Source organism: Rhinoderma darwinii, chromosome 5 (genome assembly GCF_050947455.1).
Source record: "Rhinoderma darwinii isolate aRhiDar2 chromosome 5, aRhiDar2.hap1, whole genome shotgun sequence".
In the NCBI taxonomy this organism is placed as follows: domain Eukaryota; kingdom Metazoa; phylum Chordata; class Amphibia; order Anura; family Rhinodermatidae; genus Rhinoderma; species Rhinoderma darwinii.
Window position 1 is genome coordinate 272,063,293 of NC_134691.1, and position 21,982 is coordinate 272,085,274.

Here is a 21,982-nt window from a genome sequence, read left to right on the forward strand (position 1 = left end):
AACAGAATATAAAAATAATTTATTTCTTGTTTTTTTTTTCCCATTTTTCCCCTAAATAAGACCTCTTAATAGAAAAAAAAAATATCAGATACAATTTGTAAAAATTAAAAGCATTATGCGCCCTGAAAATTTTTTATATTTGGATAGACAAAGAAACAAAAATAAAAATCACATTTAGAATGTATTTTTTCCAAAATGTGAAATTTGCTCTGGACATCAAGGCCCAAAACACCCTCGGTCATGAATGGGTTAAAATACTCACTTAGCAGCTCTGTCATTATGTACATATATTTGCTGTACGTTTCGTACCTTCGCCGCCACTGCAAATTATTCACTGAAACTTGTTAACAACTATTTGAGAGGCTTGGTGTACATGTTTCATCGAGACTGTCACTTTAAGGGGAGATTCACACGAACGTTGCGTTTTTGCGCGCGCAAACAACGCAGCGTTTTGCGAGCGCAAAAACCATTTGACAGCTGCGTGTGTCATGCGTGTCTGATGCGCGGCTGCGTGATTTTCGCGCAGCCGGCATCATAGAGATGAGGCTTGTCAACGCCCGTCACTGTCCAAGGTGCTGAAAGAGCTAAATCTTTCAGCACCCTCGACAGTGAATGCCGAACACAACAGCGAAAAACCTGTAAAAAAAAAAGATAAAGTTCCTACTTACCGAGAACTTCCCGGCCGTTGCCTTGGTGACGCGTCCTTGGTGACGCGTCCTTGGTGACGCGCCTCTCTTGACATCGGGCCCCACCTCCCTGGATGACGCAGCAGTCCAAGTGACCGCTGCAGCCTGTGATTGGCTGCAGCCTGTGCTTGGCCTGTGATTGGCTGGAGCTGTCACTTGAACTGAAGTGTCATCCCGGGAGGTCGGACTGCAGGAAGGAGACAGGAGTAATCGGTAAGTTAGAACTTCGTTTTTTTTTTACAGGTTAATGTATTTTGGGATCGCAAGTCACTGTCCATGGTGCTGAAACAGTTTAACTCTTTCAGCACCATGGACAGTGACTATCTCCTGACGTCGCGTACCGATAATTTTTTTGCCGGGATCGGCCAAAACGAGTTTGGCCGAACCCGGTGAAGTTCGGTACGCTTGTCCGGCTTCACTCATCGCAAAGACACTCCGTTTGGATGTTCGGAAACAGAAAAGCACGTGGTGCTTTTCGGTTTTCATTCATCCTTTTCACTGCTGTTGCGCGAATCACGCTCGTCCCACGGAAGTGCTTCCGTGTGGTGCGCGTGATTTTCACGCACCCATTGACTTCAATGGGTGCGTGATGCGCGAAATACGCAGAGTTATTGAACCTGTCGCGCATTTTGCGCAGCAGACAAACGCTGCGCAAAAAGCACGGACTGTCTGTACTGCCCCATAGACTTGTATTGGTCCATGCGTGCCGCGTGAAAACCACGCGGCCCGCACGGACCGAATACACGCTCGTGTGAATCCCCCCTAAAAGCTGGGACTTTGTGTTTCTGCCTCCGAGTCCAATACTTCATACATACAAATCACAGAACATTTGCATAATACTTCCAGCATGCGGCAGTGACAATGTAATCAGTACCACATAGTGAGGAATGTAAATACATTTTCTCATGAAGTCTTGCATAAAGGAACATGTGGTAGGGCCTTTCTCAAATATAGAGCATTATGACAAAGTCTGGGACACATCAGTTCAATTGTAAACCGATTTCCATTTATAGACCATGCCATGGGTTATTATTTTAGAACAGCTGCGATTCTGTACTTCCTCCCACACACCTTGTCTAAATGTACTCTGTAAGGCAAACCATATATTTGCCATTTTATTCATTTCAATTTTGTATTGTTAAAATATAAAGAAAACCCCAAAAAAACATGCTGCAAAATTAGCAATCTGGGGCTGTGTAGTCTGTCTAGGCCAGACAGCGTAGACACATATTACAGTACTCTGCTGAAACATGCTACAGACAACATAATGCAGGAATCAATGACACTGCTGTCTCCGGATTTGTTCCTACTGTGATGAGGTTGGAATAAAGTTACTGGAAATCATTAACTATTTACTTACTGTTGCCAAATGCTTCCTGTTTTCACATGAAAAAGAGGATACTGCAAGCCAGGACTAGTATTAGGGCACGTTCAGACGTGGCAGAGTTTTTCCGCTGCAAATGTTGGTGCAGATTTGGGGCAATTACGCAACGAATCTGCAGCAACATTTGCATATTTGACAGGTAGTTCAGACGTTGCAGAAAACACAGAGGACTTGCCACAGATTTCAGTTTTTGCATTGCAAAGGCTGAAATCCGCAGTGAAATTCCGCTTCTTCTACGCAACAGACAGTGCATGCTGCGGAGGGAAAATCTGCACCGCCGCCTATGGTCCGCAGCGGAGTTTTCCGCAACGTCTGAACTAACTTGCCTAAAAATGTATTGAAACAAATGTAAAAAACGGCCGCTGGAGAATTCCACTGCGGACTGTACGCAGCGGAATTCCACAGCAATTCCGCCACGTCTGAACCTGCCCTTACAGAAGTCTGGACACAAACAGTACTAGACCTCAGAGTAATGTCAAATATATAGAAAGGTAAAACAAAAATGCCATAGAAACATGAAAATATTAGGTATTAGTTCCTTTGAAAATACAAATGAACAAAGATTTTATACATAGGCTGAGAGATTTATGATGTTATTTTATTCTTAGGCACTGTTCACATCTGTCAGAGGTTCCGTTAGGAGACTCCATTGCAGATTCCACACCATAACGTGACATGCTACAGATTTAAAATCTGCATCGCAGGTCATTTTACTCACCAATTCTGAGTGCATTTTTTTCTGCAGCATATTGAATCTCATCCACTTTACTGCAACAGAAGAGGCCATACTGTAGCGTAACGTTGAGGAGAGGCCTCCATGACAGTGATGGAAGGGAAGGGGTTAATAGTTTATAGCCATGTTGGTTAGGGGGTGGGGTGGTGGGAGGGTAACAGAATTAGAGGATGGGCATAGGGTATATATCATATCCTGGGTCCTTGCCTCTCCGAGGGGGACCAGAAAGCTGCATTGTTCCCGCCCTCCCTCTTTTTTCTGTGTGATTGTTTATGATTTTTCGGCAGTGTGTGTGAGTGGTTGGTTTAAAACGTCTAGTCTTGTTCACCTGGTTAGATGGTGTTTTTTCCGTGTGTGTTTTTGTTCTGATTGTTTTTGTCGCTGCAGCTGGTAGGGATCAAACTCTTTTGAATGTACTAATACTTTGTTTTTGTAGTCCCAAATAATTGCTATATTTTATTGCGTCCGGTGTATTCTTGCATGAAAGCAGAGGGGACCGTCAACTTGTGGCTAATGCTACATGGTCACGCCTGACAGGCAAAATCAAATAGGCTGCTGCATGCAACTTTTGTAGCTACAGAGCCAGGGCTTATTTTTTAGCCATTTTTTTCCTTTTTATTAGAAATCATGACAAAAGCATGTGACAATTTATGTTCTGGTGGCATTCATACCCAGGGCCGCCATCAGGGGGGTATTAGGGGTACTAGTGTAGGGGGCCCGGCCAAACTTAATTGAAAGGGGGGTCCGGCAACTGCCGCGACTTGCCTTTGGTAGAAAAAAACAGGCCCCTGCAATGGGGCCTGTTCTTTTCACCAAAACAATGTCGTGTGCTGCGGGCCCCCCTCTCGTCAAACACCGCCGTGAGCTGCGGGCCCCCCTCTCATCACACCGTTTGCGCGCGCGCACGACCGCAAGCTCGCACCCGCGCGTGCGAACGACCGCAAGCTCGCACCCGAGCGCGAACGACCAGGCGTGCTGCCGAGAGGGAGGCGGTGCGCCCGCAACACAAGTCCGATCTACAGGGAAGGACAGCCACACAGGGACAGCGGCGCACAGTTTACTTACCTGCTGGCCCGCCTCCGACTCCGCCTCCTCGTCCTCCACCTCCGACTCCGCCTCCTCGTCCGACTCCGCCTCCTCGTCCGACTCCGCCTCCTCCTTCTTCTCCAGAGCGTAGCTGCGTAAGGAGAGGGGGAGGAGTCTAGTTGTTGCGTGGCGGCAGGAGTTCTACGATCCCCGCCGTTTTCTGGAGCCTGGAGGTGAAGGACTGGACGTCTGGACCGAAGACATCGCCTGAAGAGGACTGGAGTGGGAGCAGCTCTTCTGACACGGTGAGTAAAGTGTCTCAAACTGCTGTTTATGTATGGCCCTGTTCACACAGAGTATTTTGCAGGCCGAAAAAATCTGCCTCAAAATTCCTTAAAGAATTTTGAGGCAGATTTTGACCTGCCCACACTATCTTGCCGCGTTTTTTGCTGCGTTTTTTGCCTGCTGCGATTGAGGACAGCAGACAAAAAACGCAGCGAAAAATGCATTTTCTGCCTCCCATTGATTTCGATGGGAGGTCAGAGGCAGAACCGCGGCATAAAAGGACGTGCTGCTTTTTCTTTTTTCCGCGACTGGCTCCCATTGATTTCAGATTAAATCAATGGGAGGCGGTTTTGGAAGTTGTTTGGTGCTGATTCTGACGCAGTGTCCGAGTCAATATCAAGGCACAAAAACTCTGTGAACTGGGCCTTATTGTTAGGGCTTATTCAGAGGAACGTGTAATACGTACGTGCAACGCGCGTGATTTTCACTCGCCTCGCACGGACCTATGTTACTCTATGGGGCCGTGCACACTGTTAGTGATTTTCACGCAGCGTGTGTCCGCTGCGTAAAACTCACGACATGTCCGATATTTGTGCATTGTTCGCGCATCACGCACCCATTGAAGTCAATGGGTGCGTGAAAATCACGGCCAGCGCTTCCGCAGCAGTAAAAACTATGAATGAAAACAGAAAAGCACCACGTGCAAACATTCAAACAGAGTGTCATAATGATGGCGGCTGCGCGAAAATCACACAGCCGCGCATCATACGCTGCTAACACACGGAGCTGTTATGGACCTTTTGCATGCGCAAAATGCCACGTTTTTGCGCACGCAAAAAGCACACGCTTGTGTAAATCCGGCCTTAGGGTAGGAACACACTAGACGTGAACACTGCGGATTTTATGCAACCCATTTTATTGTGGAAAATCCGCAGCGTATCAGTCGCAGCAGAGTGGATGGGATTTGAACAAATCTCATTCACACGCTGCAAAAATAATGGACCTGCAGTGTGGCTTTTTAAGCCGCAGCATGTCAATGTATTCTGTGGGATCGCTGCTCCTCTGTTGCGGAAATGCTGCGGTTCTGCCGCAAAAATCACAAATGAGAAAAAAAAATGGTACTTTTTTACATTTATAAAAAAGTTTAGACTTACCCCGGCCGTAGTCCTGGTGACGCGATCCTCTATTCTTAGCGCATCCCCGCCTCCTGTCATGACGTTTCATACCATGTGACTGCTGCAGCGGTCACATGGTCTACAGCGTCATCCCAGGAGGCGGGGCTACGTTCAGAAGAGAGAGATGCGTCACCAGGACTACGGCCGGGGTAAGTCTAAACTTTTTTTTCCCTACAGGATTCCCGCAGCGGACATGCCTCACGAAACCTGCGCCACTATTTGGTGCGGTTTTGCTGGCAGAATTCCCTGCGGCTGCCGGGGCGGATAAGCTGTGTAGTTTTACTCAGCATATCCGCCTAGTGTGTTCCTACCCTTATGATGTCGCTCCTGGAGCTGCTGCCGGTCTCTAAATAGGCAGTTGGTCCAGTACAATTTGGAATTATTTTTTTTTGTGAACCAGCTTAAAAAAATACAAAACTTTTGTGTTAGGGCCTGTTCACATCACCGTTCGCTTCCGCTCCGGGGTTCCGTCTGAGGTTTCCGTCGGGTGAACCCGCAACGGAAAGTGAAAGTGACAGCACAGCTTCCGTTTCAGTCACCATTGATCTCAATGGTGACGGAAACATCGCTAATGGTTTCCGTTCGTCACCGTTCCGGCAGGTTTTCGGACGGAATCAATAGCGTAGTCGACTGCGCTAATGCTGACGGAAACGGAAGGGACACACTAGGCGGATATGCTGAGTAAAACTACACAGCTTATCCGCCCCGGTAGCCGCAGGGAATTCCGACAGCAAAACCGCACCAAATAGTGGCGCAGGTTTGGTGAGGCATGTCCGCTGCGGGAATCCTGCAGGAAAAAAAAAAGTTTAGACTTGCCCTGGCCGTAGTTTAGGTGACGCATCTCTCTCTTCTGAACGTAGCCCCGCCTCCTGGGATGACGCTGTAGACCATGTGACCGCTGCAGCAGTCACATGGTATGAAACGTCATGACAGGAGGCGGGGCTGAGCTAAGAATAGAGGATCGCGTCACCAGGACTACGGCCGGGGTAAGTATAAACTTTCTTATAAATTTAAAAAAGTGCCTTTTTTTTTTTTCTCATGTGTGATTTTAGCGACAGAACCGCAGCATTTCCGCAACAGAGGAGCAGCGATCCCACAGAATAAATTGACACGCTGCGGCTTAAAAAGCCACACTGCAGGTCCATTTTTTTTGCAGCGTCTGGATGAGATTTGTTTAAATCTCATCTACTCTCCTGCGACTGTAATACGCTGCGGATTTTCCACAATAAAATGTGTTGCATAAAATCCGCAGCGTTCATGCCTAGTGTGTTCCTACCCTAAGGCCAGATTTACACAAGCGTGTGCTTTTTGCGTGCGCGGCTGCGTGATTTTCGCGCAGCCGCCATCATTATGACACTGTTTGTATGTTTGTAGCACGTGATGCTTTTCTGTTTTCATTCATAGTTTATACGGCTGCGGAAGCGCTGGCCGTGATTTTCACGCACCCATTCACTTCAATGGGTGCGTGATGCGCGAACAATGCACAAATATCGGACATGTCGTGAGTTTTACGCAGCGGACACACGCTGCGTGAAAATCACTGACAGTGTGCACGGCCCCATAGAGTAACATAGGTCCGTGCGAGGCGCGTAAAAATCACGCACGTAGCACGGATGTATTACACGTTCGTCTGAATAAACCCTAACAATAAGGCCCAGTTCACAGAGTTTTTGGGCCTTGATATTGACTCGGACACTGCGTCAGAATCAGCACCAAACAACTTCCAAAACTGCCTCCCATTGATTTAATCTGAAATCAATGGGAGCCAGTCGCGGAAAAAAGAAAAAGCAGCACGTCCTTTCTTGCCGCGGTTCCGCCTCTGACCTCCCATCGAAATGGTTGATTGAAAGGGGGGCCCGCAGCTCACGACATTCTTTTGGTGAAAAAAACAAGCCCCATTGCAGGGGCCTGTTTTTTTTTCTACCAAAGGCAAGTCGCGGCAGTTGCCGGGCCCCCCTTTCAATTAGGTTTGGCCGGGCCTCTCACATCAGTACCCATAATACCCCCCTGATGGCGGCCCTGGGTACCATGATATAGTGCTGGACGGAGTACCATTAACAGGCGGTGCCACGGTAGGGGGGCCCAGAAAATTTAGCTGTAGGGGGCCCTGAAATTCCTGATGGCGGCCCTGTGCATACCTCTCGACTTTCAAGTATCACAAAGAGGGACAACCGATGTGGCACGTGTAGCAGCTAATTTTTTTCTTTTTAAGCCACGCCTCTAATCCCACCCAATTCCCGCTCATACACACCTGGTTCAACCCACACAGTATCATGCTCCCATAGTGCCTCCCACACAGCATAATGCCAAATTGCTGCCCCCACAGAGTATAATGCCCCGTAGGTGCCACCATACAGTATAAAGTCAATACAGATGCTCCCATGCAGTATAATTCCCACACAGATGCCCCCATTGCAGCATAATGCCCCCATAGCTGCCCCATACAGTATAATGCCCCCATACAGTATAATGCCCACACAGTTGCTCCCATGCAGTATAATGCCTACACAGATGCCCCCATAGAGTATAATGCCCACACATGCCCCATGTAGTATAATGCCCAAACAAATTCCCCCATACAGCATTATGCCCCATAGCTGCCCCCATACAGCCTAATCTCCCCATAGCTGCCCCATACAGTATAATGCCTCCATATAGTATAATGCCCACACAGATGCTCTCATACAGTATAATGCCCCTATATCTTTCCCCATATAGTATAATGCCCCATAGCTGCCCCATACAGAATGATGTGCCATAGCTGCCCCATACAGCATAATGCCCCATAGCTGCCCTTATATAGTATAATGCCCCATAGCTGCTCCCATACAGTATAATGCCCCACAACTGCCCTATACAGTATAATGCTACTATAGCTTCCCTCATACAATATAATGCTCCCATAGCTGCCCCATACAGTATAATGCCCCCTTAGCTGCCATCATACATTACAATTCCCTCTTAGCTGCCATCAACCAGTATAAGGCCCCCAGAGATGCCCCATATAAAATAATGCCCCTATATAGCTGACTCCATACAGTATAATGCCCCCATGACTGCCACCATACAGTATAATGCCCCCGTAGCTGCCCCCATACAGTATAATGCCCTATAGCTGCCCCCATACAGTATAATGCCACCTTAGCTTCCCCTAGTTCCAGTGTCCACATATAAAGTGGCAGTACCCACGTAGATAGTGCCTCAGTGACAATGCATATAGTGCCACACACAGTGCCCATGCATATACTGCCAAAGTGTCCTCTGTAGGTAGTGCCCCTATATAGTGCCACAGTGCCCATGTAGATAGTGCCACACCCACCATGAAGATACTGCCATTAGGGCTCCCACTACGAGCGGAATCCCCAGCCAGAGCATTGGCCATGCTGTGGCCAGGGATTCTGCTCCTGGAGGAGCCACTGAAGTCACTGTTCATAAATTGACAGTGACGTCAGAGGTTCCCTCTAGAAGCGGAATTCCCGGCCAGAGCATTGTCAACACTGTGGCAGGGGATTCCGCACCAGGAGTAGCCCCTGACGCCACTGTCCATATGTGGACAGTGATATCAGGAGTTCCCTCTAGGAGTGGAATCCCTGACCAGAACATTAGGAACTCCTGCAGGAGCCACTGACCATATTTGGACAGTGACGTCAAGGGCTCGCCCCAGCTCAGCGCTTAAAGTAGCACTGTGCCTAGAGAGTCCTCGACGAGTGGAGGAGCTCCCTCTGCTCTGTACTAATTCTGAAGCATGGAGCTGACGTTCACTGCTTCAACATTTGGTTCAACTGTATCTGCGTCCTGAGGACGTAGATACAGTTGACAGCGGGACATACCACTGGACGCCCGGAATCCAGGACTGTCCCGCTGAATCCGGGAAAGTTGGGAGGTATAAACATGCACTACCATTATTCTTAAAGAGGACAATTTATAGCATCAACTGTTCGTGACAGTGGGTGCAATGCCGTTTATCAAAGGGTGGTAAAGCATATGACATTACATTACATGCAATCTCATATAGCTAAAGTACGTAGGCTGTGAGTTACTATTCATTATTTTGATAGTGCAAAGCAGTTGTGCATTATGTTATCTGCATCACAATATGTACACTTCTAAGTAATTTATAAAACCAACCTGGTTATTCGTATAAAACCAGATTTGTGGAGCATGTCACACGTGCGTGTTCCAAAAATAACAAACCTGCAGGCTTGGCGTCTTTCCAGAAAGTCTCTTGAGACATCAGCAGGACATACTGTAGTTCAGTTCTAACTGGAGTCATTTGTAAGCCCCAAGTTAACACATCCCTAAGCAAGATTTTCCGAACAGTATGGCAGCTTGATAATGATAGGAACCTAAATTCCGTTATTGGTAGGTGATTTTTAGAAATAATATGATTTGAATAAAAACTGATAGAAACTTGCTTACTGGTTAGATTATTGCATTCACACAGGCTCATTAATGATAACTTCTTAAAGAGGACCTGTCACCTCACCTGACATGTCTGTTTTAGTAAACTCTTGTATTCCCCATGAAAAACTATTCTGCAGCATCTTTTCTTAGAACTCTGCATTGAACCGTTCCTCCTGTTATTCCTCCTGGAAATGTATTAATAACTTAACAACTGGGTGCCACCAGTCAGGGGTGTGTCTCTACACCATATTAAACTTTCCAATCAGTGCTGACAGTGTCGTACTGCGTACACGCCCCTTGGACAAGGAGAAAGAAGAGGCTGGACGCAGCCGCAGGGTGAAGGGAAGCCGACATGACCGTCCTGGTAGGGAAAGGGTTAATTAGTTGAGGGAGAGTTGGAAGGAGCTGAAGGAGGGACGGGGAGGAGTTAAGGGGGACGGGGGGCCGTTACTGCGCTTCCCGCTGTTTCTCGGCATTGAGCCGGAAGCAGCGGGAGGAGTAACATAGAAGCAAGTAAGCTCCCCGTTGCCCGGCTTTTAGAAATGGCAGAAGCCCTTATGTTAGAGCGGCTGCGTGCCGCTGCTGTGCACCACGGTCCCGGATGGCTAGAGGAGATCGTGGCTGCAATAACAAGGATCCCGGACGCCGTTTCGCCACGTCGGGCACGGCGTTCGGGGTCTGTTGAAAGGGACAGGCTCCCCTCCCCCGGCCCCCTTACGAGCATGGCTATGGCGGCGGGGGGGGAGTCGGCAACAACCGCTCCTGCGCTGGGCAGGCAGAGAGCGGTGCCAGGGGTGACGGCGACGCAGGCTGGGTCGACCCGTCCCTCTCGGCGGTCCCGACCTCCAGAGCGCCTCAGTCCGGAGGTAGTCCCGCGGACACGGCATCGCAGAGGGAGCCCGATCCCGGACGCTGCAGGCCAGGCAGCTGGGAGGACCGCCCCTTCCCAGGCCCTGCGTCCTGGCAGGAATCCCAGGCCGCGACGGGGTCCGGCGGTAAGCAGGGAGTCGCAGGCTGGGCTCCCTGTCACCCCTCCCCCATCAGATGGAAGATGTGGAGAACAAGGTACGGCCGCCCCGCATGGTGATGTTCCGGCCAGGGGGCAGGCTTCGTCAGGATCGTCTAGACGGACGACTAGATCTGCAGCGACGTCGAGGCAACAGGTCCGGTCGGAAGTCTGGGTCCCGGCGGTCGGGCGGCAGGTTGCCGGCCCATCGGTCAGCGCGTCCTCATCCCCGTTCCGAAGATGTCGTTGGGAGGGACAGTCGTCGGCGAGAGAAGAACTGGAGGAAGGTGAACTGGACGTGTATCGTCGAGGTCAGGATGGTCCGGCTGACGGGAACACAGCGCCTGTGCAGCCCGGTGAGTGTATAACTCCATCATTGTCTTATCCAGCGATTTTTATGTCGGGTGTCGGCGGGGGGGCGGCTAGCATTGCATCGGGGGCCGGTAGCGGCGCGGGCGGACGCGACGGAGCGGGTTTGGCAGACTTAGTGGGTTGCTTACGGGAGCTGGTGGGGCGCCTGGATAGGGCCGCGGCGCCGGTAGTAACGGAAGTGTCTCCTGCGGTAGTTTGGGAAGGCTCCAGGGACGTGGGATCGTTACAGGCGCGTCCTGTGGTGGCGGTTAGAGAGGCGGTCGCGGTGTCGGTTCAGACCGAGGCACAGAAGGACGGCGATCGAGTGCGTATGGACGATCGTGCTCGGGGGGAGGTGTATGTTTGTTTTGAGGGTCCGTTGGGGGCGCATTTAAAGCAGGAGGTGCGTGATCGGATCTGGAAAGACGAATATGTTGAAATTTTTTCTCTCTTGCCGCTGGCTAAATTTAATTTGGATAAGAGCAAGCGGGATGAGAGTAAAAAGGACAAGGAGGAACGGCGGCGGTATAGGCTTATCCCGCAGACGTTCGTTAATTGGTCGCAGGCGTTCGCCATATTGGCTAGTGTGATAGGGGAAAAGGCGCCGGAAAATTGTTCGGCGTTGTTTTGTTATTTTGATGCCATTGGGGAGTCTCATAGGGCGTATGGGGGTCAGGCGTGGCTGCGATATGATGAGCAATTCCGTCAGCGGAAGGCGGTTCGGCCGGCGATTCGGTGGGACCAGAAGGATATTGCTCTCTGGTTACGGGTTACGGCTCCGGTTAGGCAGCCCTTTCCCGGGAGCGGTGGCCAGGGAGGCCAGTCTAGTCAGAGTGGACAAAGCGGCGGGGGAAAGGCGGGGTTTTGCTGGCAATTCAATGAAGGCCAGTGCAAGTTCGGGGCCACGTGCAAGTTCAAGCACGTGTGCTCCGAGTGTAATGGTGCATCACACGGGGCGGCAAAATGTCTGCGAAAAAAGAGGTCAGGGAACCAGCACGGGGCTGGTCAAGGGGGTGTCGCCGGTGAGGGTGGAAAGGATGGCCCCTTATCTAAGTGAGTATCCGGATAGGGCGGCAGCTAAGTTGCTTTATGAAGGGTTTCGTGTTGGTTTTGTTATTCCTCCGCCTCCTTATGAGGTTCCGGTTACGCGGAGAAATTTAAAATCGGCTTACTTGCATGCGGAAGTCGTGTCGGAAAAGTTGTTAAAAGAAGTTTCGTTGGGGCGCATGTCGGGGCCATTTGTTGAGTCGCCGGTAAAAGATTTAGTTGTGTCCCCTTTGGGTATTGTCCCTAAACGCGAGCCCGGAAAGTTTCGTTTGATTCAACATTTATCGTATCCCAAAGGTTCGTCGGTAAATGACGGGATTGATCACGAGTTGTGTTCCGTAGTTTATACCTCATTCGATAAGACGGTGGGGTTAGTGCGGGCTGCGGGTCCGGGGGCGCTGCTAGCAAAAACCGACATCGAGGCGGCGTTCAGGTTGTTGCCGGTCCATCCAGAAAGCCAACGGCTGTTGGGTTGTTTTTGGAATGGGGCCTTTTACGTGGATCGGTGCCTTCCGATGGGGTGTTCTCTTTCTTGTGCATACTTCGAGGCGTTTAGTAGCTTCGTGGAGTGGGTAACGAGGGGAGTATCCGGGGTCGATTCGTTGATCCATTACTTAGATGATTTTTTGTGCGTTGGCCCGGGGGGTTCGCCGGTTTGCGGTAATTTGCTTCATGCACTACAGAAGGTGGCGAGGGATTTTGGGATCCCTTTGGCGCCGGAAAAAACGGAGGGCCCGGTAGCGACGATTTGTTTCTTGGGAATCGAAATTGACTCGGTGGCAATGGAGTGTCGGCTCCCGGCGGATAAGTTGGGTGCTTTGAGGCTGGAGGTTCGACGGGCTTGTAGAATGAAGAAAATGGCGCTGAGGGAGCTCCAGTCGCTGCTGGGGAAGTTGAATTTCGCCTGCCGGATTATGCCAATGGGGAGGGTGTTTGGTAGGAGGTTGGCGGCGGCAACGGCGGGAGTGCGCGCTCCGCATCATTTTGTGCGGCTCAAGGAGGAGCACCGAGCTGATCTTCAGGTTTGGGATGACTTCTTGGGCCAGTACAATGGTCGCTCGCTATGGATGGCTCCTGCGCAGGATACGAGTGATTTGAATATTTTACGGATGCGGCTGGGGTGGGTGGTTTTGGAGCTTATGGGGGAGGTCCGTGGTGCGCGGGTCAATGGCCGGCTAGCTGGGTGTCCAGTGGACTCACGCGGAATCTGGCCCTGCTCGAGCTGTTTCCCATCGTGGTGGCGGCTACCATTTGGGGGGACAGGCTCAGGGATAAGAAGGTCCGTTTTTACTGCGACAACATGGGGGTGGTGCTGGCCATTAATAACATCACGGCGTCCTCTCCTCCGGTAGTTCAGTTGTTGCGACATTTAGTGTTGGTGTGTTTGTCATTGAACGCGTGGGTGGTGGCGGTGCATGTGCCGGGTGTTCAGAATTGTATCGCTGATGCTCTTTCTCGCTCGCAGTGGGACCGGTTTCGGCAATTGGCACCGGGAGCGGAACGTCTCGGGTTGGCGTGTCCGGAGCATCTGTGGGATCTGGTATCGGTCCCGTAGAGCAGCTGTTAAAAAGGTCTTTGGCGCGCGCGACGTGGAGTGCGTATGCTGCTTGTTGGAGGCAGTGGGAGGAGTGGTTAAGAGAGTTGGGTGACGTCAATACGGATAGAGACAGGTTGGTGGCACTTTTGTACTGGTTAGGGGACGCCTGGGAGTCGGGGTTTTCAGTAGCGAAGGTGAACCGGTTCATATCTGCGGTGGCGTTTGGGTTTAAGCTGCGGGGTTTTCGGGATGTATCGAAGGAATTTCTGGTATCGCAGGCTTTGAAGGGGTTGCGTCGAGGTAGGGTGGAGGCGGATAGTAGAAGGCCGGTGTCGTTTGCTTTGCTTAAATCGTTGGGCGGTTCATTAGCATCGGTATGTCGTTCTTCAGATGAAATGCATTTGTTTCGATTGGCTTTTTCGTTAGCGTTTTTTGGAGCATTTAGAATAGGTGAGCTGGTGTCGCCAAGTACAAAACGGGCAGGGGGGCTGAGATCTGGGGAGGTGAGCCTATTTGCAGATCGGCTAGAGGTATGGTTGCGTCGATCAAAAACTGACCAAGTAGGGAAGGGAAAGTTGATAGTTTTGTTCGCTCTCCCGGGGTCGGTCATGTGCCCTGTAGAGTGCATGCGGGGTTTTACGCAAAGCGGGGGGTCTCCAGATTTGCCTTTGTTACGTCATGTGGACGGGTCGTTTTTGTCCAGGTTTCAGTTTGGAGCTGTATTTAAAAAATGTTTGACGGCGGTTGGTGTTGCGGCAGGCTCATATTCATCTCATTCCTTCAGGATTGGCGCAGCAACGGAAGCGGGGCGCTGGGGGTTGGATGATGAAGGGGTGAGGCGTATTGGTCGTTGGGAGTCTAAAAGGTTTAAGTCCTATGTCCGCCCCCATATGTTATGATTGGGGTTGTTTACGCTTACAAATGTTATATTGGTGGTGCCTAATTGTTTTTTCCGTTTCAGATTCGCCTCCTTGTCTGGTGTGGTTGATGGGTCATTCGTACGTGCACTGGGGGGCTTTGAGGGCGGACGTCCGCCCGGATGGTCGCCAGTTGCGCATTCCGCGACAGGATGCGGTTGTGCATTGGCTGGGTTTTAGAGGTATGTCGTGGAACAGGGTGTTGGCGGAATTCCAGACATATGCGCGGCTTGATAGGGTTCCGGAGGTTTTAGTGTTGCACGTGGGTGGGAATGACTTAGGAGTCCGCCCTTTTCGTGAGTTGGTGCGGGATATCAAACATGATATGTTGTGTTTGTGGGTATCTTATCCCAAGTTGGTGGTAGTGTGGTCGGACATAGTCCCAAGAAAGCATTGGCGGTTAGCTAGATCGGTGGAGAGAGTCAATAAGGCTCGCATAAAGGTTAACCGGGCGGTGTCCCGTTTTGTGGCAAAGAACGGGGGCATTTGCGTAAGGCATAGGGATTTGGAGTCAGGAGTGGGGAATTTCTGGAGAAGTGACGGGGTTCATCTGACCGAGGTTGGCATTGATCTTTGGAGCTTGGCGATAGCAGAAGGCATAGAAAGGGCGGTGGTGGTGTGGAGGAACTCACAGGCTTAAGGGGGTCAAGGCCTGTTTCGCTGTGGCGGGGGGAGTCCTTGAGGCCAGTCAGTACAAAATGGTGGGGGGGTCGCATCGGGGGTATGCGTCCCCCAAAAAAGGTACATGGTTGAAGACTTCATCGGGTGTTATCCCTTTGAAGTGGTCTTCTGGTAGAAGGTATATCACTTGAAGGCTTCATCGGGTGTTATCCCTTTGAAGTGGACTTCTAGTGGTCGGTATATCACTTGAGGGCTTCATCGGGTGTTATCCCCTTGAAGTGGACTTCTAGTGGTTGGAGCCATCTGCAGAGGTGAACGGTGCTTCCGAGCTGGTTTACGGCTGGAGGTAATTGGTGGTTTGCAGATGGCTAATTCGGTGTGTTCTTAATAAGGAACATCTGAAGGGGCTTCAAGGACTTCCTCTGCTCGGGTTAATGTTAACGGTTAATTGTTATTTATGATTCTGACCCATGTTGGGTCATGTGAATTATTAGGAGGAATTCTCTGGTGGATTCCTAACTAGTTATCCGAATGTTTCGGATTTAAATTGTTTTTATAAAACTGTGAAATTAATAAACGGCTGCTGTGGCCATTTCACATCCAACCTCGGTGTCATGTGTCTTTACTAAGTGGGGGTGGGGGGGATAGTATGGTCTAAGGTTAACACACGACTCTACCTAGGCAGGTCAAGAAGAGGCTGGACGCAGCCGCAGGGTGAAGGGAAGCCGACATGACCGTCCTGGTAGGGAAAGGGTTAATTAGTTGAGGGAGAGTTGGAAGGAGCTGAAGGAGGGACGGGGAAGAGTTAAGGGGGACGGGGGGCCGTTACTGCGCTTCCCGCTGTTTCTCGGCATTGAGCCGGAAGCAGCGGGAGGAGTAACATAGAAGCAAGTAAGCTCCCACCCTTGGTTTGTTACTCCTTAGGTCTTATGTACGTCCGTCTATGAGCGTTGTGTTTTATTTGTGTGCTTATTTAACATGTTTTTCTTTTTTCCGGAGTAGGTTCTGTTGTCATGGCAGCTGGCGGGGGGAGTCCTTGAGGCCAGTCAGTACAAAATGGTGGGGGGGTCGCATCGGGGGTATGCGTCCCCCAAAAAAGGTACATGGTTGAAGACTTCATCGGGTGTTATCCCTTTGAAGTGGTCTTCTGGTAGAAGGTATATCACTTGAAGGCTTCATCGGGTGTTATCCCTTTGAAGTGGACTTCTAGTGGTCGGTATATCACTTGAGGGCTTCATCGGGTGTTATCCCCTTGAAGTGGACTTCTAGTGGTTGGAGCCATCTGCAGAGGTGAACGGTGCTTCCGAGCTGGTTTACGGCTGGAGGTAATTGGTGGTTTGCAGATGGCTAATTCGGTGTGTTCTTAATAAGGAACATCTGAAGGGGCTTCAAGGACTTCCTCTGCTCGGGTTAATGTTAACGGTTAATTGTTATTTATGATTCTGACCCATGTTGGGTCATGTGAATTATTAGGAGGAATTCTCTGGTGGATTCCTAACTAGTTATCCGAATGTTTCGGATTTAAATTGTTTTTATAAAACTGTGAAATTAATAAACGGCTGCTGTGGCCATTTCACATCCAACCTCGGTGTCATGTGTCTTTACTAAGTGGGGGTGGGGGGGATAGTATGGTCTAAGGTTAACACACGACTCTACCTAGGCAGGTCATGGTAACACCCAGTTGTCAATTTATTCATACATTTTGAAGAGGAAAAACAGAGGAACGACGGAACGCAGAGTTCTAAGAATAGATGCTCCAGAAATGTTATTTCTTTGGGGACTACAAGTATTTACTAAAAACAGACATATCAGAAGAGGTGACAGATCCTCTTTAATATTTATCAATGGGTTCCCATCAGACTTTTTTCAGTTGAAGTCGTGATACATTTGTATGTCGCACACAACATTTTTTAAATATCTTATTAATACCTCAGTTTTTGACAATAGTGTGACAGTAACAAACACTTTGTACAAAGAGCAATGATCATTATGCTCCTACAGTGCTTTGTGCCAGGTTGAAGTATTCAGAAAATATTGTATTCTATAAACTGTCATTCATCAATTCTTATTTAATGCACCTCTGTGCACAAAAGTCTATCTTCTTTCATGTCATAGAGATACTATCAGTCTTAGGTCCGGCACTGAGGTCCCCACCGATATTTAGAAAGAACAGTGACATTGGCACCTTTGCATTGGTGGTGTTATTTGCATATAGAGCACGAGAGTATCTGCAGCTCAAGGGGTTGTACAGGATTAGAAAAACATGGCTGCTTTATTACAGAAATAGCGCCACCCCTGTTCATGGGTTGTGTCTGGTATAGCAGTTCAACTCTATTGAAATAATTGGAGCTGAGTTGCAATATCAACCCACAGTCTGTGGACAGGTATGCCGCTGGTTTTGGAAGAAAGCATCCATATTTTTTCTAATCCTAGACAACCTCTTTAATGTTCTAAACGCAAGCAAATATTCTTAGCTGAATCAGCAGCGCCAATGCCACAAAGGTACAAGCTGCGTGATTATAGCATATTCAATTTTCTTTAAAAAGACTAATATAAGTTACAACGTCTCCCGTGGCAGGTACTTCCATATAGATGTGCTTTTAGAAAACGGATTATGATTGCTGTGAAATGACTACTGCTTTACTAGGCTAGCAAATTATCATATAGCAAACTTAGTCTCTGTTCACACTGTGTTTGGTTTATATATTTGGCATATACTGTATGCTGGGAAATGCTCCTGGTAAATACACCAAATTTATAGAGGATCTGTTACTAGTCTATTAATGCCCTATCGCCTAACTAATCTAATAGGCGCTATGATGCTGATAACTACAGTGTGATTTTGTTTCAAAAATGTTTATTATTTGCAATTTGCATTTTTCTAAATATGATAATTTGGCTATACTTGCCAAATGGGAGGTTACTCTTTCTTTTCACTCTGGGCGGTGTAATGTTTTCTGTATGATGCTGTCCAATCAGCATACAGCTTCTCCCCCTTCCCTGCCCAGAAACACAGTGTGATCATAGAGTACGCGGCTTCCATTCCCGACTGTGTTTTTAACTGGTGATATCTCCGGTTGTTTCACAGCTAGAACTGCGATCCTGGTGTCATATGAAAGATTACAAAAATTAGAACCTCACTGTTCTAGCTGGTCTAAAGCCGGAGATATGGCATTTGAAGTGATGGCTGTTCCCTCCAGACTCAGTCTCTCACACTGTGTGAAGCAGCTTCAGGCTGATAGGACAGCGTCAGAGGCTGTGAGGAAGCTCCACCTCAGGAGAATCGCTGCTGTTACCTCCCACTTGTCTAATAAAGGCTCAATTACATATTTAGAAAAAAAGCTCATAAGTTTTAAAATAATAAATGTTTTGGGACACAATTTTCACTAGCGTTATCAGTGTGACGGCGCCTATTCGATTAGCTAGGAGATAGGGCATTGCTAAACTAGTGACAGATCCTCTTTACCCAAAGGCTGGTGCCAAAAAAGTGTCCTTTTGGCATACATCTAGCCATACCTTTTTTCACTGTATTGAAACTGTTGAGCACACTTTTTAATACCGCAATGTATATGTTTTTTACATTGGGAGTCCGTCGGTGACTTATGGAACTGTATGGCATGTAGTTGTATATGTTTAGGCTCTAGATCCAGCATATTCGTCAGAGGATTGCTTCTAGAGCAGAATACCTCCGATATACAGCGCTGTACAGAGCACCTTATGGTGGCCTCCAGAGTTCCTGCTACTTCACACTACAGAGCTGAAGGGACTTTGTGTGCCACTGTACTACCCCTATCACATGGCTCTGCCACGTTCATGAGGTCTAAGGGTCATTCCAATAACTGGGCATATAACACAAAGGATTTGCATGAGCTGACATTAGAATAACGGAGGTGCACAGGCGAGGTAAGTCATTTGCTTGTAGAAACAGCATGTGTTTATGTGCAATACTAGAATGCTACTACTGTACAAACAATAGGGTATAGCATACTACTTGTATACAAACATATTTGGCTATGAGTACAGAACCTCCTTGGGTGCTCTACCGTTTTTGCGTGTTGTACCTATACTCCTGAAATTCCACAATACGTTTATAGAAGCTATTATACAATTATCAACTTTTCTGTAATATCCAAATAACTTAATACTTGGACATACTGCAAGTTAGGTTGTTTCAGATTAATGTGTTTCCGAATAACTATAACCAACCCATTATCCAAATAATTAAAGGGTAACTAAACGTTCAAAGAACTTCTGATATGTCATAGTGACATGTCAGAAGTTTTAATAGATGGGGGTCCGAGCACTGAGACCCCGACCAATCGCTAATACGAAGTGGCAGAAGTTCTCGTGTACTCGCTCAGCCGCTTCGTGTCTTTTCGGCTTTTTCCAGAAATTAATGTATAGGAGTACGGGCTCAATAGAAAGGCTATGAGCCCGTACTTCGATAAATCAGCTTTCCAGAAAAAGCCGAACAGAAATAAAACTTCGTATTAGCGATTGGTGGGGGTCTCAGTGCTCATCACTATGACATGTCAGAAGTTTGTTGAATGTTTAGTCACCCTTTAACAACTCCTTATAATAACAAGGTATCGAGCCTTGCAGAGCCATGTACAAAGGAAGAAAACCGAAAGAAATTCATAACATAAATGATGTTGCTATTTTTTCCCATTTATTATAAATGTGTATTGGGTTCTTTGCTGCAAATGGTTAATTTTTTTCCAAATCCACTGAGCCTCTGGACTATGAGCCCAGCTCTTACAATGAAGCAGATGCACAGAGCTTTGAACCTTTTAGCATTAACAACATTATAACGAAATAAAGTAAAGAGATGAAAGAAATTCATGCCCTGGAGGGCTGGAGGGCTGAAAGGTCCTTTTCCTCCTTCCTTCAGCATTATACACACCGCCAGTACTTTTGATACCATTATGAAAATCAATTTTGTTGCACTTAGACAAGGAATGCATAAGGCCTAATGTATATTTTACAAGGTGTGACTGCTGAGAGACTCTTGTGACGCAAGGAGAAGGTCTGTATTAGGACAATAGTTTATTAACATGCAGGAAAATACTTATTTGATCTGCACAATAGTATCTCATATTAGTGCAATTGGTCAAAACGTAAGTTGATATTTTCCGTCTGGTCTCCTTTATACTAAGTTTTTAGGAGTATTTAGAAACAAAAAGAAGATGCACTGCAGCAAGGGATCCCTGTGAGAAGATCAGGATCCAGAGTGCTCGTGCTTATGGATAAGATCAGACTCGAGCTGCCAAGCATTAGGGCATCAATATTTCTGCTATTAGGTGCCACAGACACATGAATTCCGCATTATAATGGATAATGCAAATGATTTATGATACTAGAAATCAACTTGGGGTCCTTGACCTCTGGCTTCATGCCTTAATATGGTTAAAGAACCACTCTGTGACTTATAATATAGGGGATACGATATCCCACCACATTGCATCACATAAGAGTCCGGCTAAGAGGTCAAAGCTGGGAACTAGTTTAGTGTAGTGTGCCCAGATTATTATTTTCCAAGAGAACTAATGAACAGATCAGCAGAATGGACAATCCTTCCAGTGGAGTTAAGAATCAGCTTCAGTATTGTATGAGATTTTCTATAATAGGCTGTGATACAGCTCGTCTGTGAGTAATGTTCTTGTCTTTGACTTATTATCCGTATGAGTCATTTCACTATCGAAAGACTCATCACAGCAAGACAATCATTGATGTCACAGCCTCACAACCCTGCAGCAGTCATCTTGGGACTTTACAGTCACTTCCAGGTTTTACTTTAAGCCTTTATTTTAAATAAAAAGAAAAGGAGCAGCTTTTCACAGAAACAGATTTTACTTCTCATTAAATATTAATCTTAGATTTTTTTTAAAAAAAATTTCAACTGGAGCAATATGCATGTATCATACATATTAATATATGAGAAACTAATCCCTATCACATGACTCTTGTATTCTGTTATAGTTATTGCTAATTAAAGACCCCCAAATAATAAAAATAATAAAAATGTTAAAAATGATAAAATTACCAGTTATATGTTTTTCTATTGTTCTCCTTTTTTTTCCTTCTGTGACATGCTAAAATTCTATTCAATCATTTCTTAAATTGGACATGCACTAGAGATTTTTGGACAGCTAAAGCTAAATTAAACCTTTTCTGGTGACAGTTAATCCCTTTTTGAGACACGAATGGACGTGTCAGACTTTAACCAAAGGCAGATATCTGAAAGGTCGATCTGTAATCTTTGATTTGATTGGTCACTGGCGAGTACAGTCGGCATACTCAAGGAGTTGTTTATGACAAACAACAGATGTACACCACAGGGCATCCCAGGGGCGTACCTAGGGGGGGCAGGCGGGGCATGTGCCCCGGGCACAACTTAGAGGGGGGCACCAGCGCCAGCCCCTCCTGCACTATAATTGTACTTGCGCCTATAGGACACAGGTACAATTAGAAGCAATGAATGGCCGGGTACGTTTCGTGCCCGGCCATTCCGCGCCTTTCTACGAGTGAAGCGCCGCTTGAGTCGTTGAAAGGCACTGATTGACAGGGAAAGTCATCCCCAGTTCAACCCCAGGAGACCTGCGCAAAAGAGAGAAGGTCTCAATTGCTGCCGGATGGCATGGGAACAGGATTAAGGTGAATTTGAATAGTTTGTTATTTTATCGTAATAAAAAAGTGTGTGGCATTATCTACGGGGGTGGCTTTATCTACAGGGGGCTTTATCTACGGGAGGGGGCTTTATCTACAGGGGGGGCTTTATCTACAGGGGGGCTTTATCTATGGGGGGGCTTT

General features: G+C 47.8%; 1 long non-coding RNA gene across 6 annotated transcripts in view; it reads left to right on the plus strand.

Annotated features, from left to right (window-relative positions):
• LOC142652910 (uncharacterized) overlaps positions 1 to 21,982 on the plus strand; it is an 854,242-nt gene that overhangs the window by 806,677 nt on the left and 25,583 nt on the right. Inside the window, exon 1 of one of the 6 annotated variants that reach the window (XR_012847981.1) lies at positions 18,986 to 19,075. The exons of 1 other annotated variant lie outside the window; for it this stretch is intronic. This is a non-coding gene — a long non-coding RNA (uncharacterized LOC142652910). Of the gene's footprint in view, positions 1 to 18,985; positions 19,076 to 21,982 lie in introns of those variants that run through there. 4 more of the 6 variants (XR_012847982.1, XR_012847978.1, XR_012847980.1 and 1 more) reach the window with 4 other exon arrangements.